Source organism: Mustela nigripes, chromosome 2 (assembly GCF_022355385.1).
Source record: "Mustela nigripes isolate SB6536 chromosome 2, MUSNIG.SB6536, whole genome shotgun sequence".
NCBI lineage: Eukaryota > Metazoa > Chordata > Mammalia > Carnivora > Mustelidae > Mustela > Mustela nigripes.
In genome coordinates this window covers 166606287-166624416 of record NC_081558.1, presented here as the reverse complement: position 1 = coordinate 166624416, position 18130 = coordinate 166606287, and the positions used below count along the sequence as shown (strand labels likewise).

General features: G+C 36.7%; 1 protein-coding gene across 2 annotated transcripts in view; it reads left to right on the top strand.

Annotated features, from left to right (window-relative positions):
* Positions 1-18130, top strand: part of ALCAM (activated leukocyte cell adhesion molecule) — a 209421-nt gene that overhangs the window by 132975 nt on the left and 58316 nt on the right. The gene's annotated exons all lie outside the window — the stretch shown is intronic.

Sequence of the window (18130 nt, the reverse complement as noted above, 5' to 3'; positions counted from 1 at the left end):
ACTGATCTTTGTTACTGAGATTTTACTAAAGATATCTTACCATCTGTTACATAACATCAATGGCAGACATTCTAAGGCTTAAAATCTTGGTGGACACATGACAGTCCATGATTCCGGGAGCTTGAAGCCATAGTCTCCCAGAGTCAGGGCATTTAAGGAGAACTCACAAAAGCAACTGAATGGTGAATAGGAGAAAGGCCATTAGCCAGGCAGTTGCAGGTTAGTGGGATGGATTGACTTCCAGGCAGACCAGAGCACATATTACTCACCTTTTGTACAGCAGGGAAAGTAAGACAAGAACACCAGAGGCTGAACTCCTGGCTACCAGCAACTTTCGAAAGAGATAGTCGAAAGATATATAAGTAATATTTTCCACTCTCTCCCTTTATAGGAAGGACATTGTGTATCAAGTCAAAGGTGAAATTCACTAGTAATCAAAGGGAGTGGCAATAGTCCTTGGCCACACTCTCACTTGAATTGGAATGCTTAAACAATAGCACAGTGGCTTTGTACTTCATATCAGAGCTTTGGAAACACTTCTGGAGTCCCTAATAAATTCAGAAACTGCTCTAAAAAAGAAAAATTAGTGGTTACTGTAAAGCATAATATTGTTGGTATTTTTCTTTTATATTTAATCTTGTGCTTTCTTTCAGATTGGTAGCAAATCCTTAAAAGTAGGGGGATAAAACAGCAATATTTCTTGAAGACTTTAGCATCTAGCTTTCAGCTTTTCTCTTTCTGTAGTTTGTAGCATTTTCTGAGAGGGGCTTACTTGTGTTAAGCCCCAAATGCATGTTAAATTAATAATTTGTGTTTAGAAAACGAGGCACCTCACACCACCAGTTAATACTTGCTTTGGACTCTTCTTACTTAGTCTCAGGCTTTTCCAAAGAGCTAACAGAAAAAGGCAGCTTTCCTATCTGCCCAGTGAGTGGGTGCTTCACACATACCGTGTGACGTGCTTCTGCGGAGACTAAGTATTAGCTGGCTGTTCTTCCTATGAGCAATGTACTTAGCTATCTTGGGAAATGTGAACTTTGTAGTTGCACAGTGCAGCAAACTTCCAGAAGCTCATGTTGTTTTCACTTTGGCAAGGTCTCCTCTTTCCCATGCTGTTTCTTCATGTCCCTCCTGCTCTACTTAACTATGATTACATAACCTAAACATTTTAACCTTCTAGAAGGGTTATCTTTCCCAAGTACCTTTGCTGGCTGGTTATCCTCCACACCACTGCTAAAAATTTCCAATAGCAAAGATCTGACCACTTCCCTGCCATCTTTATTTAAATCAAACCAAAACCAAAAACCATTTATTGCCTCTGTATTTCTTACAGGATACAGTCCAAAGTCTTTAAGCTCCTGTTTAAGGGCTTTTAAAGTTTCACCTGCACAGCTCCCTTTCCACTGAAGGATTTCCTTCAGTGTCACATGTCCTAAACCTCAGCCATGCTGGCCAGATGAGATCATGCCTTTTGCTCTCAATCTTTTTTCTGCAGGAGTTCCTTCATTCTTCTTTTCACCTGAAGAAATCCTGCTCTGTAAAGATCAATATAAATGTCCTTTCTGGGTAAAGCCTTCTCCAACTTATTCAACAGTGTCTCCTCTCCTTTTATGTTTAGCACATAATCTCTTTTATTCCACTAAATAAAAGCCAAAGAAATATAATAGTTAACCTTTTTGAGCTTTATTGGGTATTATTGACAGATAAAAATTGTATATATATAGAAGGTGTACAATGTGATGTTTTAATACACATATACATTGCACTGAATCTAATTAACATATCCATCACCCTACATAGTTACCCTGTGTGTGTGGGGGGGGGCATGAGAAACTTCAGATCTATTCTCTTAGCAAATTTCCAGTATACAATACATAATTACTAATTATAGTGACCATACTATGTATTAAGCTTCAAAAGTTAATTTGTCTTACAAATTAACCATCTCTGCTTCCCCCACCTGAAACCCTAGCAACCACCATTTTACTCTTTGTTTCTATAAGTTCAACATTTTTTGCTTTTGCTTTTTTTAGATTCCACATCCAAGTGACATCATGCATAATTTTTCTTTCTGTGCTGACTTATTTTACTTAGTGAAATGTCTAGGTGCATCCATGTTGTCACAAATTGCAGGATTTCCTTCCTTTTAAAGGTTGAATCACATTCTATAGTGTGTGTGTGTGTGTGTGTGTGTGTGTGTGTGTGTGTGTATACACATATATATTTTTTATCCATTCATTTATCGGTGGACACTTAGATTGTTTGCATATTCTGACTACTGTGAATAATGCTGCAATGCAGATATCTTGATATAGTGACTTTCTTTCCTTTGGATATAAAACCAAAAGTGGGATATCTGGATCATATGATAATTCTGGTTTTCAGTTTTTGAGCACCTCTATACTATTTTCCATGATGGCTGTACCAATTCACATTCCCACCAACAGTGTATGAGAATTCCATTTTCTCTACATCCTCACTAATCTTTATATTTGACTTTTTAGTAATAGCCTTTGTAGGAAGTGTGAAGTGATATCTCATAATTTGGATTTGTATTTCCCTAATGATAGTGATGTTGACCATCTTTTCATAATAGGTGATATTTATGGAGTTCTTAATGTAATGAAAAACATTATTTTAAGCAATTACACTTTATTAATTTAATATTCATAGTACCCCTATGAGCTTGATCCTATAATTGCCTGCCATCTAGTAGTTGGGAAACATGAGCACGTATAGGTTAAATAACTCTTTGTAAGTCACCTACCTGCCTAGTACCAGGGCTTGCGTTGTACCCATGAAGCTGGAGTCCAGAGACCATGCCTTGACCACTATTTTATACTATTTTTGGGATAGGTAACTTATTTATAGTTGTATGCCTGGTAGGGATATAGTATCTGGCATATTGTAGCTAATCAATAGCTCTATATGTCCAGTGTATTTGAATTAATATGAAACGGAAAATTTTGGACTAAGAAAAATTTTATTTTCAAAAGTTTATAGAAACAAGGAATTATGTAAGGAACAATTTAAGAAAAAATTCAGGAATGTTTTACAAAGGTCAATAATTAAATACTTATTTGATATTAAAGAGACACACCCTGTGGTTCTTGATATTTAGCATACACTTTTTTTCCCCCTACAGTTTCTCATTTATATCAATAGTATTGAATAAATGCTTAACCCATATTTACTATAGTCTGTTCTTCAGGCACGTAAGTTTTCCACTGTCAATAGATTGCACTGGCTTTTCCATATACATCATCATAAATTGTCTTAAAGCTACAAAAGTTTTAGAATGAGTAGCACACTTCCATAATGATAACTTTCTGAAGTACATGTGTATCAGTTGTTTTCATTAACCATATGTGTTTTCCTTGAGTGACTGTTAGGTAAGATGTTGTATTGGGAATTTCCTTTGTAGAGTAGCTTCCAGTTTTTTAAAATCAGAAGAATTGGTCGGTTTCTTTCTTTCTTTTTTAAAGATTTATTTATTTGAGAGAGAAAGAGAGAAGAAAAGGGTTGGGGAGGGGCAGAGAGAGAGAGAGGCTTAAGCAGACCAAATGTTCAGCATGGAGCCCAGCATGGAGCCCAGCGTAGGGCTCGATCTCATGACCCTGAGATCATGATCTGAGCCGAGACCAAGAGTCAGATGCTTACCCAGCTGCCCCACCCAGGCACCCAGAATCAGTGGATTTCTGAATAACAAACTGTAAAGCCATATTGTTTCTACCTAGAAGGTATTTAATACATACTTACTGACTGAACATGTACCATTAATCATATTTGTATGTTGAGGCTGCTGACAATTCAGAAATGATTAAAAAAAAAAAGAATTTTGAAGTTGATTCCAGAGATGTTCTTTATCATCTGTTCGTGTACACGGAGAGGCAGAATTGTGGCTAAATAAGACTTAGGGCAAATAGGACTTAAAGGACTCTTCAGAGGGAAGCTAAGTTGAAAATTACCCTTGGATTTTCAAACAGTAACACAGTCTTAATATTTCAGTCTTTTTTATTTGCTTTATTTGTTTGTTTTCTAATTAACTACTTCGGAAGGGGAAAGCTTTAGGAGTACTTTCAGTTAATAGAACTCAAATGAGATTCATAAACCAAAGATGTAGACTAAAGCCTTGCTGAGACTCTTAGAGCTCGTTTCTGTAACCTGGCAATCTTTTAATGTATAGGAACAATGAACCTTTTTTAACCTTAATGACATTATGGTCTTTTGAAGCTGTTAAAAATAGCAGAGCCAAAGAGGTAATATAATATTCAGTTTAGGGGAATTTTGAGTGTCATTATCTCCCTGAGCAGTAACCATGAACAAATGATCAAAGACATTGTGTCTTTTAAATGGAAAGATGAACCGAATATGTTAGCACCTCAGTGGGATTGGGAATATGTGGGAAACAAAATCATAAGACAGCAGTTGCTGGGCTGCACACAGCCATCCAGGACACTCTGTTCAGCAGGGGTCTTGGTGTTGTCAGCACCCGCTGATATCTGCCCAGGGATTCAGCTGCCTAGACTGAGATCACCTTTGCTGTTGGATGCAAAGCTTTGCCATTGATTTTTATGTCCTTCCCTCTACCATAAGCAAGGGAATTTAGGTAAGATAGTCTAAATATAGAGTGCATATATCATAGACCAAAGAAACTATGTGCATCAGTTTTTTTAAGAGTACGTTTTTATCTGTTCTGGGTTATAGACCAGAAAGTAGAGTTTCCAAATACTCCTTCGACTCTCTCCAGCCCCTAGTTTCTAGTTATTAACAGTTATTAACATTTTGCATGGATGTAATTAATGTACATTGCTATAATTGATGAGTCAATATTGATAGGTTATTATATCAACTCTAAGTCTATAATTTACATTAGAATTCCCTTTTTGTGCTGTACTTTTTATGGGTTTTGACAAATGTATAATAACTTGCATTCAGCATTATCAGAATAATTTTACAGCCCAGGAAATCCCCTGTGCTCCACCTACATGTCCCTGCCTCCCTCTGTTCAAACCCCTGACCACCACTGATGTTTTTGCTATCTTCATAGTTTTTGTTTTTTCTGTCATATCATAGAGTTGGAATCCTGCAGAATGTAGCCTTTTCAGATTAGCTTCTTTCACTTAGCTTTGTGCGTTTGAGTCTTTTCATGTCTTGATAGCTCATTTCTTCATTTCTATCTGTTGCTGAGTAATTGTCCATTGTATGGCTGTATCATAGTTGGTTTGGTTTTTCCATTCACCTACAGAAGGACATCTGGGTTATTTCTAAAATTGATTAAGTATGAATAAAGTTGCTATAAACATTCACGTGCAAGTATTTTATGAACTTAAATTTTCAACTCACCTAAAAGTTATAATTCTGAAAAGTTTTTTTTTTTAATGGAAAGGCAGGTTTTTAAGTTAGAAGTACTTGACATGAATCCCAACCTTTTCATTTTGTTCATCCAATCAGTTTTTCTTGGTAATCTATTACTGTTCTGGGTATGTAAAGTGCTCTTCCGCCTGTCAGCTGAATGCCCCATCCTACACTAAAGGACCTTAATATACCTCTGGTTCCTTATCTGTAGATGTCTACCACTTCAGTTATTTGCAGTTTTTTATGTTATTTTGAGAATTAGGTGAGCTATCATGGATGGAAGTCAGTTTATTTCTGGCAACAAATGGTCAGCTGCTTCATAACATCACACTGAGAGAGAGATGGTCATATATATTCATTTGTTTTCTTTCTAGTCCCTCCAGTCTATAGATTTTTAAATATTTAAGTCTAAATATAGAAAACATTCCAAAATTAGCCACAGTATAAAATGAAATAAAAACCTATAATCATTTTCTGTGTATCTGTAGTCATGAGACTTGAACATGAATTGAGAATTAATTTTGAACTCTGGCTCCACTGTATGCTGGCCTGGTCATGTTCGTTTACTCTCTTGGCTTTGTTGGGTGAATAGTATCTTACCAGTAAAGTGAGGCATCATGATATTTCTTCATGATGCAGATTTACTTGCTTATCATACAGAAGAACTTTTATGAGACTCAAATGCAGAAGTGCACAATGTATATAAAAGAGTATTGCAGGGTGCTGGTGGCTCAGCAGGTTAAGCCTCTGCCTTTGGCTCAGGTCATGATCTCAGGGTCTTGGGATCAAGGTTGCATCAGGCTCTGCTCAGCAGGGAGCCTGCTTCCCTTCCTCTCTCTCTACCTGCCTCTCTGCCTACTTGTGATCTCTCTGTTAAATAAATAAATAAAATCTTAAAAAAAAAAAAAGAATATTGCAAACTACAAAGCATTATTGAAATGTCCATTACTGGGGCACCTGTGGGTGGCTCAGTGGGTTAAGCATCTGACTCTTGGTTTCAGCTCAGGTTAAGATCTCATGGGTTGGGGATTGAGCCCTGTGTTGGGCTCCCCCCTTAGCAGGAGTCTGCTGGAGAGTCTCTCCCCCAGCCCCTCCCCCTACTGACACAAGCTCCCTCTCTCTCTAAAATAAATAAGCAAATTTTTTTTAAAATTCCATTATTATTTATATTATTGCTCTAACATGACTTTATTTTTAACTTAGCTAACCCCTTACTAAATCAAGTATACTTTTTAAAAACTGCCTCCATACCAAAATCCCAATTTTCTTGAATCCAATAGTCTACTAATGTCAGAGGGTCAGTCAGTATAGTTATGTTCTGCCTAATTTCTCCCATGTGTTAGCCAGGATCTTTTGAGAAGCAGATATCAAAATAGATTGAACATGTAAGGATTGTACAAGGGAAACACCTAAATGAGAAAAAAATGAGGAAGGAGCTGGTGGGTGGGGAAAATCATCAGAATGCAATGAGAATCTGACATTAGGGGAACGAGAGACAGAAGGAAGATTGGTGGACACATTGTACACTGTTGTGTAGTCTAAGGAAGTTTCACCAGGGAAATGAATTCCTTGAGCTGTAGTTAGCCTTCAGAGGAGTCCCTTGTCTCCAAGAACCTTGCCTGTCTTTAGTAGCCCTCCTCTGCTCAGTCTTGAGCCTGCAGCAGCCCAGGGAAAGTGTGACCTCAGCACAACCTGGTGATGGATCTCGGAGCACAGCAGTTGAGTTCCTTCGTAAGTTACTCTTACTGTGGCTGGGGGTCTGTGAGGTACGTTTTCATGTCCATCACACTTCATGGTTTCCCTTGGATAATAAAGAGGAAGCACTTACTTAGTTGTTGACGCTTAAATAAGAATGTGAAGCTGAAACAGGAGCAGGTGAGCCATGATGCAACCTTTAACAATCACAGAAGAGCTGCTGAATGCAGACACCTTTTCAGTCTACAGAAGAGCCATTTTTTCTATTGTAAGAACTTGTTTTTCTGATCTAGGTTTTGTCTTGTCTTGTTTTGGGGGATTATTTTGTCCATGTTAGGTAGTCTTCCAGTAATTCTTCTGGGGGTCATTTTACCGTTTCCTAAATCACAGCCTAAGTGTGGGCACATTTTTAAAATCACAGTAAGCCTCTGGTTCTCCAAGGCAAAGCATTCAGTGAGTTAAAATCTTTGCGAGTAAAGGAAAGTTTCAAAGCTGGAGGCAACTTCAGGTCCAGATTTTATAAGATATTTAAAGCATGCCTCCATCTGACACCATTAGAAATGATAAAACTACTTTTCAATACAGCTTCCTATATTTTTCATCTCTACCCATTGCCTTCCTAAATTATCTTGTTCTCTTTCCCACTTTTCCTCCCACTCATCAATTAAGAATAATGACTGTCAGGGAAAATGGAATATATGAAAAGTTATTGTTAATATTAATAGAAGACAGGATTGTCTAAGTTTATGCATTCCAGAGTTATTTCATTGAGCTTTCACCGTTGGCAAGCTATAATGGGTGTTGTTTTGTGCGCTTACTTGGTCCTTAAGGTGACATAAGATCTATCAAAGCTGGAAGATGATTTCAGTTTCAAAGAACAGATTCTGCTGATTTTCTAAGCATATGCAGCTATTTGTTTTATTTTAAAATTTCATCTTTCCTGTGGCTTTAATTTCTTTTAAAAATTACCTTGAACAAATGTTTCTATTTCTCCTTCCTTCTCAAAACTGGAAGACTAGATCTTCCAGTAAAGAGTTTAATTCCTTTCTCTTTTAATTAACATATAATGTATTATTTGTTTCAGGGGTACAGCACTGTGATTCATCAGTCTTACACAATTTAATTCTTTAAAAAAGGGAACCATGCCATAAAAGCCATCATTTTTTTCCGCTATGACCTTATGTTATATTACAGCCCCTCTGGGGAGATCTCAATTAAAAGCATGAAATTTACACAAATCTAAACCTCGGAAATCAACCAGCAATCTGTACCGAATCTGTGGGAAAACCTATTTAATAGCTTTTTAACCTTATTACTTACCATGTTTGATTGTAAAAATATATTTCCTCAGGAGACATAGACAGTGCTAATTGGGATTCATGTGAAGAAAAGAGCAAAAACCTATTTCAACCTATGTAAATATCTTTTGATACCCAGTTAGAGACTTGATGTGGAGTAGACCAGTAGCAACCATATTGGACTAGGTCACTCAGCCAATCAAAACCAAAAAGCAGAAGTCACCTACTCTGCTCATTCAGTAGCCCTAACAATTTGTTTGCTATCCCTGGTTAATTTAGCACCTCAATTATAAAATAAAATTATCCAACACTGTTGAATATTAATTGAAATGCTAAAGAAATGCAGTTAACACTGCTGTTATTAACAGAAGCTGTCTGTGAAAACAATGATGATCTTATTGATTAAAAGTCTTTCTGATACATTTTTTTCTAAGGCATTTGAGGAATATTAAAGCTATTAGGAATTTGTTGTTTGGGGGTTTGGAAGTGTTATCAAGGACAGCTTTTATTTTCTCAAATCAAGAGATTTTTTGTTGTCATGGCATTAAATTATTTGCAGAAAACAAATTTATTCTGTCACAATAATTATGAACTCTCTCTGAAGACAGACTCTAGTCTAAATTCCAAAAGTTTCCATTACTTCAGATGATGCAATTAAGGTCTTTTGTGAAGCGTAGTGCCTGTTTTCCTGTTGATAGTGTTTTTCTATTGATAGTGTTTTCATGAATACAGTACAGTTATTGTTCTTGTTAAAATAATTGAATTGTATTCACAATTTCAATACAACTTATATGACAAAATGCACAGAAAAATGTTACTTTTTACCATTCAAATAGAACTGATATTCTGAATTCGTTAAACCTGGAATTTCATGCTGAGAAAATGTTCAGAGCAATGGGGCATAAATGTATTCATCTTTCCTTTGCATTATTTTAACCTGGAGGAGTGTTCAAATATTGGTTTCTTCCATCACCCCTTTAGTTAAGCTAATTCCCAAATGATGTCCTCAAAAGATGGACACAGGCAATGCAGGAACTAATAAGGGAAATTGAATTGGAGGAGGGGAGCCAAAGGAAAAGAAAATGTTACCAGTTTTTTTCATTGTCTTGACTAATTTGTATGAGTGGAGGATTGTCCTTTTATAAGCATCTTAAAGACAAAACCTCAAGTCCTAGGTAATTTGGGGAAGTATGAAAGGAAAGAATAGTCAATTTTGTGAACTTCAACTAACATAAATAATTCATTATACAGATGCTTTAATTTTTATAATGAGTAAACTATGTGGTATAAGAATAAAATACAGAACATTGTTCTTTTCATATATAAAATTAAAAATTTCAGTTTCAAGGTAGTCTTTCTATACCCTCCCCCCATCACACACATTCAGAGCAGGAAGTGTTTTTATTTCATTTTGTCCCCACGAAGGGACCAATGTTTCAACATTTTGGCGTAGACCCCATAGGCTCATGGAAAGCTCATCACTGGGGAATGATGACTTGGTAAAACAGAGGGTTCTTTGTGGGACAGATGTGTGGAAATCCCAGTTTTACCCTCAGAGACAGAGCGTGAGAAGAGTTGCCAAAGAAACCCTAAATCCTGGTGCTTTTAGTCACATTTCAAATGTAAATCTAGATCTGTACACTGGTTTGCATGTATGTTATAGTCCATTAAAAAGTTTTTAAAGTAAAAATAGCATTGGGGGGGGCAATTTTAAGATACTGATTTCAAAACACTACAAAACCCCTCACTTCCACATCAATGGATTCCCTGGAATTTTAAAGGAAAAGTATGTGGTTTTCTGGAATGTTAAATGCAGAGAAAAGAATATGGGCTTTAAGAATATGATCTTATCGAGTTCCTTTCGATGTAGTACAGTAGAGCTTTATTTTACCCATTATTATTGAACTCGTGATGTTCATGATGCTGCAACAAGTTTCAAAATGAGAAAAATGTAGGCTTTTCCTTCAGCTATGTTGCAGCATAGTGGAGGAAGTAAGCTGGTAATTTCTCCTTTTTTCAAAAGGAAATGAAGCTTTTAAATGCATGAATAAATACATATATATGTTTAGAACTTACACTAGGAGAACAGTTTTTTATTTTCTTTAGTTTTTGCACATTGCTGGTCTCCCATCCTAGAACAGTGCTTGGCACAGAGAAGGTACTCCATAGTCAATGAATGAATGAATGATAAAAATTATAAATACTGAAATATATAGAGAGAAGAATAGTGTGTTTGGATCCCACTTGTGTTCAGTGGGTCAAGGAGAGCACTGTATGGATATATACTTTATTGCTTCTGTATTAGCAAACATTTAAGTCCCTCCAGTTTTTTTAATACTCAAAATAATGCTGTATTAACTTTGTATACATTTGTGCATTTGTACAAAAACTTTTATAGAATAGATTCTCAGCAGTAGAATTACTGGATCAAAGGGTATTAGCATTTTTAATTTTACAGATACCATCAAATTGGGCTTCTACAGATTCTTTTCAATTTAGAATAAGCCTTAAGCATTTTATTTTATTTTTTTAAAAAAGTTTTTTTTTTTTTTTTTTTTTTTGCAGGGGAGAGAGAGTGCCTGAGCAAGTGCATGAGTGGGGGGAGGGGTAGAGGGAGAGCGAGAAGCCTGACTCATGCCAGGACCCCAGAATCATGACCTGAACCAAAGGCAAACACTTAACCCACTGAGCCACCCAGGTGCCCTTAAATAGTTTATCTTTTATTTAAGTTTACTTTTGACCATCTGATGAAAGCTTTAAATTCTATTTCTATAAAAACAAATGTTTTCATATCCCACAGTTTGTGGACTTTTAAAGTAACTGTAGAGTTGTCATCCATGCCCTAACATTCATTTGTGGAACCCAAGTTAAATTCTAATAAGCACAGTAGAATCTTTACATTTACCCATTGAAAATTCATGAAGTATTTCTCAGAAAACAAAAATAAAGGTTCACAACATAAATCACTTCTACTGGCTTTTAAATTAGTTTTTTAAAAGATTATTTATTTATTTATTTGACAGCGGGAGAGAGAGAGAGAGAGAGATCACAAGTAGGCAGGCAGGGGTGTGGGGTAGGGAACCAGGTTCCCCACTGAGGAGAGGCTGATGCGGGGGCAGATCCAAGGACCCTGAGATCATGACCTGAGCCAAAGGCAGAGGCTTAACCCACTGAGCCACCCAGGTGCCCCGCAAAGTCATTTTTAATTAAACTTTTTGCTTATAATAAAGTGGCCCCAAGAGGAATCCAAATGTTAGTGCTGGTGATGAAAGTGAAGAGAAAGTAGATCTAATAGTTTCTTGCATTTTATTAGGGCAATCTTATGTGCCTCTATGAATTTGAGAAAACTGCCAGTCAGGACATGTTCCTTATGAAGATCAAAGATCTACTATGTAGAAATTACTGTAATAAAAAAAAAGGAAGCTTGCTATAGGAGAGAAAGCCAAATGCCATTCGGTGCCTCTACATGGTCCCTCGCTAGGACGTGCTGGTGAAATAGTTCTTTTTTTTTTTTTTTCTCTTTAAAAAGATTTTATTTCTTTCTTTGACACAGAGAGGGAGAGAGAGAAAGAGAGCGAGTGCACACAAGCAGGGAGAACAGCAGAGGGAGAGAGAGAAGCCCAGTCTCTGCCAAGGAGGGAGCCCGATGTAGGACCTAATTCCAGGACCCTGGGATCATGACCTGAGCTGAAGGTAGACACAACTGATTGAGCCACCCAGGTTTCCTAGTGAAGTAGTTCTTATCTAAAAAAGGTTCATTCAGTGTTCAGGTCAGATGAAACTACCTGCCTTCACCGATATCCTCAAGCTCATTGCAGGGATTCCTTCTCTCATTCCCACAGCACTTAGTTTACAGCAGCTCATGTTCCTCAAGGAATAGATCTTGGTAGTATAGATAGTATATATCTTGGTATTTTATATATATATATATTTTCCTCCCATAAAGAACATCTAACGTTTTGCCTCTAGTAGGTATTCAATAAATACTTTGATGAATGATTGTATGTATAAATAGGTGATCATTGAGATAGGCCTTAAAGGATATGGATGGATTCAACCAAGGCCCAAGGAACAATGACAAAAATGAGGCAGAGATGGGGCAAAGCCTGAGTTAATCAGGAAAAACAGTGACTTATCCAGCCTCATATATTATTCCAGGCTTCTAGTGTGATGAAGTATCAGGCAATGGTAAAATGAGAAAACAGTTTTCAGTACAGGCATGCAAATACCAATACTGTATTTTTAAAATTTTACTGTTTTTATAGAACTCTTTTCTAGGACATAAGTCATTATATTGACCTCTAGTTTCCTAAAAAGATAGATATTTCAAGCATTATAATATACCAGACTTGGAAGTAAAGAGCACATATGTTAAAACATAATCTTGGGCAAGTGAGGGATAGGGTGGCTGGGTTATGGACACTGGGGAGGGTATGGTGAGTGTTGTGAATTGTGTAAGACTGATGATTCACAAACCTGAAGCAAATAATACATTATATGTTAATAAAATTAAAAAAAAAACCCACAAATATTTAAAAATATATATTCCTGGGTATTAGAAGTATTTTATAATTTAGTAAGATGGCCCTTTCTCCTCTAAATGTTACTCCACAGTGGCCTAACAATTTATGGTTATAATCCATGTATAGAATTGGAGGAACCACAGGAAGAAAGAGAAAGAAAGAATCACCGTTTTTCTTGTCTATAGGCATTACATAGTTACACCTACATCGTGGCATGTGGCAAAAGTAAAAGACCACCCAGAAAGCAAATTTTGAGTAAACGTCTTCCTATTGCAGGTCCAGCAAAAACCCAGCTCGGTCCCCAAGTACCCATTTGTTGAAGAGAAATTGAAAAGCAGGGTAGGAAAACACTTTTGTCTACTTCCCCAAATAACATATTCCATCAGATGTCTTAGCCTGTCGCCGTCAATTCTAAATTACTTGGGAATTATTTTTTTTTTTAAGATTTTATTTATTTATTTGACAGGGAGATCATAAGTAGGCAGAGAGGCAGGCAGAGGTGGAGGGGGGAGCAGGCTCCCTGCTGAGCAGAGAGCCTGATGCGGGGCTCGATCCCAGGACCCTAAGATCATGACCTGAGCCAAAGACAGAGGCTTAACCCACTGAGCCACCTAGGTGCCCCTACTTGGGAATTATAAGCCCTGTATCTGTCTCTATCAGCCTCCCTCAGTCTCACTTCTTACTTGTTATGTACCACATGACCTTCACAAAAATCGTAAATTCTTATTTACGATAGGAGGAATTATGAAGTACATTTGCCTCATTGAGTCATAAAGTCACAGGTTTGAAAGACACTTTAAAGGTATCTAGTTTGGGGTGCCTGGGTGGCTGAGTGGGTTAAAGCCTCTGCCTTCCGCTCAGGTCATGATCTTAGCGTCCTGGGATCGAGCCCCGCATCAGGCTCTCTGCTCAGCAGGGAGCCTGCTTCCTCTTCTCTCTCTGCCTGCCTCTCTGCCTACTTGTGATCTCTGTCTGTCAAATAAATAAATAAAATCTTAAAAAAAGGTATCTAGTTCACCCTCTATCGATAGATATTTTATCACATTAAATAAAATACATATAGTACATATAGCTTAGAAAATATATATAGTATGTATAATTTGTGCTTGATCATGATACATGAAGTAGATTTGCTAAAATAGAATATTTTTTTGTAATCTCTGTGAAGAGATTGGATCTCAAATCCTCAGAGTCAGGAATCAATCTCCCTATCATAGTTGAATATAATGTGTTTCTGTGAGGAAAACAAAGTTGATAATAGCTAAGTGTTATTATGTGCCACTTCTGCCTCCATCCCTCTGTTCATATTCAGTGATTATTTAGTCCTATACTGAGATTCTACTTTACAACAATGATCAACAGAAGCCAATTTTATTGAATACAGAAAACCAGTAGTTGAAGATCTAAACTAGCAGTTTCAACTAGATGGAAGTTTGGTGGGCAGTTTTGCCTTCCAGGGGACATTTGTCCTGTCTAGTAACTTTTCATTGCCATAGCTGGGAGTAGGGCACTACGAATGTCATTAGTGATGAGGTTGAGAAACACAGCTATGAACTGATGTTACAAAATATTTATATGTTTAATTAGAATTCTGTATGTCTTAATTCATTAAAAAGAAAAAAGCTCATAGGGACACTAGCATGTTTACCTGTCAAAATCAGTCAAATAAATATGAAAGTCATTTCTAAGGATAGCTTTCTCAATTCTACTTGCTTCCTCCCCAGCAATTCCTCTGCACAAATAAATTTCTCCAAAATTTCTGTAGAACTGTAATTTAGTTCTTATGTCCTAAGTTCTGTGCCAGTTGTGATTGTGAATAACGCTTCTATGTCACCTAACAGAGCTACAGAGCTTAGAACAATGCTTCGAAGGATGAGGATGATATTGAAGTGTTAGTGCAATAAAAAATAATTAACCAGGCTAAGCTACAGCATGTGAAAATAGACTCTATAATTCTCCTCCTCTTTTCTATATTATTTACTGTTCTGCTTGAAATGTAGTGGCAGGTTCTGAATTTTAAGATACCTCCATTCAAAATGTCTGTATATCAGCAATGCAAAGGGAATGATTACTCTGAACTTGATAGTCTTTAAGAATTAGTTTATACAGAAAAAGTATACCTCACCAATATGGGCACAATAATTACATTTTTATTAGTTCAGTTAGAAATGAACTGTGTTCACCTAATTTCAAAAATTATACCAGAGTCTGTTTCAGTGCCTCCTTAAATTATTTGCTGTACAAAATGCATAACAAAGCTATGTTGTATTTATGATCACTTATCTGAGATTTGATATGTCAGAATTATTGGGCTTGGAGATTTTTCTTAAAATATTTTATTTATTTATTTATTTGAGAGACAGAGAGAGCATGAGAGGCGAGAAGGTCAGAGGGAGAAGCAGACTCCCCGTGGAGCTGGGAGCCTGATGCAGGACTCAATCCCGGGATTCCGGGACCATGACCTGAGCCAAAGGCGGTTGCTTAACCAACTGAGCCACCCAGGTGCCCCGGAGATTTTTCTTATGCTGTGCTTTTCCCATTGTGTTTTTTATTGAATTCTCCTATATAACCTTCTTAGTTCTATTATTCTTTATCTGTAGTTATTAACTCTTCCTTAAAAAACTTCTTAAATAATTACATACTGCTTCTTGAGTGTAACACATTTTTGCATTTTATTTTATGTTGGGACATTTTGATGGCAACAGCAATATTAATAATTCATAATAATACCTTACATTTATAGAACATACTTAATACAGAAGGTTTTTAGCTCAGTTTAAAATATCTTATGATACATACATATACACAAAGATATAACATGTACAATATAGAAATGCACACACTTGTGCCCACACTCATTCCTTTTATATTTTATATTTAGCTTTGAGGAAAGACATCGTGATCATTCTATATTTGTAATAGTGTCCAATAATCTCTAGTCTACAAAAACATGAATAATTTAACCAACTAATATTGCAGGGAGAAAATTGCAGGGGAATTTTAGTGAGTTAAATTCAATTCAGACTTGGCAAATCCAAGATAGAATCTTTTGCTTCTGTGAAAAGTGTAAACAGAACCATTTGTGTTGACAGGTACTTTGGGTCTCACTGGCACTTCATCTCAAAGACTGAGACATCTGTAGGAATCAGGATGCTAATTCATCACCAAATCACAGTGGTTATGTAGCCATTTTATCTCTGCAGGGTTAGGGATGTTAACTGTACCACAGATTCAAGCCTTTGGTCTTTCTCCCAGATGAAAGTGGGAGTTGGTATACGCTTAGAAAAGAGGAACGTTGATGACTATAGCAAACTTGACAGTTATTTCGGAAATTTCATATCTTTGACTCCTAGGAGTCCAACTGATTATCATCCTCTGTGCCCTAAGACTAGAGACCAGGGCTTCTGTCTATAACCATTGGCCTTTTAGCTGCTGCCCTTAGGCTTGTCACATGTCTTATTTCCCTTAGGTTTCTTATGCAGAGTCCTGTTCTGGCTAATTTGGGATCTCAAGATGTCATTAAAAGACCCAACTCATGAATTCTCAAATACTTTGCAAAACAACCCTTTGCTTTGTGGTCATCACCGTAAGAAAAAAAGAAGGCATTTCACATGATCATTCGTAAACCACAGAGCACAGATAATCCTTAATTTCTCCTGAAATTAATAATAAAGTTCGGTAGAGAGAAATACTCCATGATCTCTTACAAGGTGTTTGCTTTGTGTTTGTTTCTCTTCAGAAACGAGTGCCCTGCAAGCGTAAATCCATGTTCTCCGGTATCAGAGGCAATCTAGGACAGCCTTTATTAGAGTATGTGGTAGGAATAAGAATTCCCAAAGTTCTGGGGTGCCTAGGTGGCTCAGTGGGTTAAAGCCTCTGCCTTCGTTCGGCTCGTGGCATCAGGCATCAGGCTCCCTCCTCGGTGGGAGGAGGGAGAATGCTTACCCCCACCAACCCCCGCCCCCCGCTTCCTGCCTCTCTGCCTATTTGTGATCTCTGTCTGTCAGATAAATAAATAAAATCTTTAAAAAAAAAAAGAATTCCCGAGGTTCCAATGGTACCAACTCCTCCCTGATTTTCAAAGATGTTAATTTAATAATCAAAATGGAAAGGATTTCAGAACATTCAAGTGAGAAATCCAATATCATGCCTGTTTGATGCCAAGCATTGTTCCTGGGGATACAAAGATAAGAATATATGGTCCCTTCATTGTTGTAGTTGTACTTCAGTATACTAATAATACACGATGTACTTGAAATTCCTGTATCTTTAAAATCTGTTACAAAATTTGGTATCCATATAGCACATTAAAGTTCTGTAAGGAAGAGAAAAGGAAAAGGGTCAGTAAGAAATAGCAAAGAATTACATTTTTTGCATAAAGAATTTTCTTGTTTTCCCTGTGTACCTAGCAAAGGATTCACCTCCTTGGAACCTAAGCTCTAGAGTGTGAACTGTTTTCACTCCTTGACCAACCATGGGAGTACCACCGATTGTCAAAAGAAGGTGTGCTTTTACAAGTGATAGGAGATAATTAGAGGGGTGCGTCCTGCCATAATTTAAATTATAGGTCTGGATCATCTTAGAGTTGTTATATATTCAAGTGAGTTGGCACATACTGGTGAAAAAACATTAAATTACAAAATTGTTTTCATGGGTTGGCATACCTATGCCAGTGCAGTGCATCAACGGATCTTAAAATACATGTTAAAAGTTCCACATTTAGCATACAAAGCATTATAGAAAACAGGTACTATATTGAGAAATAAAGTAACTTTTAATTCTCATTAGTTTGCATATCTGCAACGACATATCTAAACCCTCACAATTTGTATTTTAACAAGGCTGAAGAGACCATGTCTTTATTTATAGTCTATGTGCTGCAGTGGTTTGAAGGTAAAAGGAATTAAAGTTACAGTTTGGGAAACACTAAACAATTTAAAAGCTATTGAGGTAATTTTTATTATAATACTGAACATATGATAAACAGTTCTGGAAAACTACTTGTCTTCAATAGCCAGTGAAAAGCACATTATCATGGCTTACACTTTGTATTCTTTATTTTAACAATGTAAAAATGCTGGAAACTAATTGTTCTGAGGCATATTTACATGAAGTTTGTGTTTCTTGTAATGATTTTGTTCACTGTGGCAAAATTGCTTTAAAGGAAGTACCTTCTTCAGTTGACAGGATTTTAAAAAAGGAATTTTATTACCTTTTTGTTCTTTACCAAAGGTAATGATTTTTATCCCTATATGA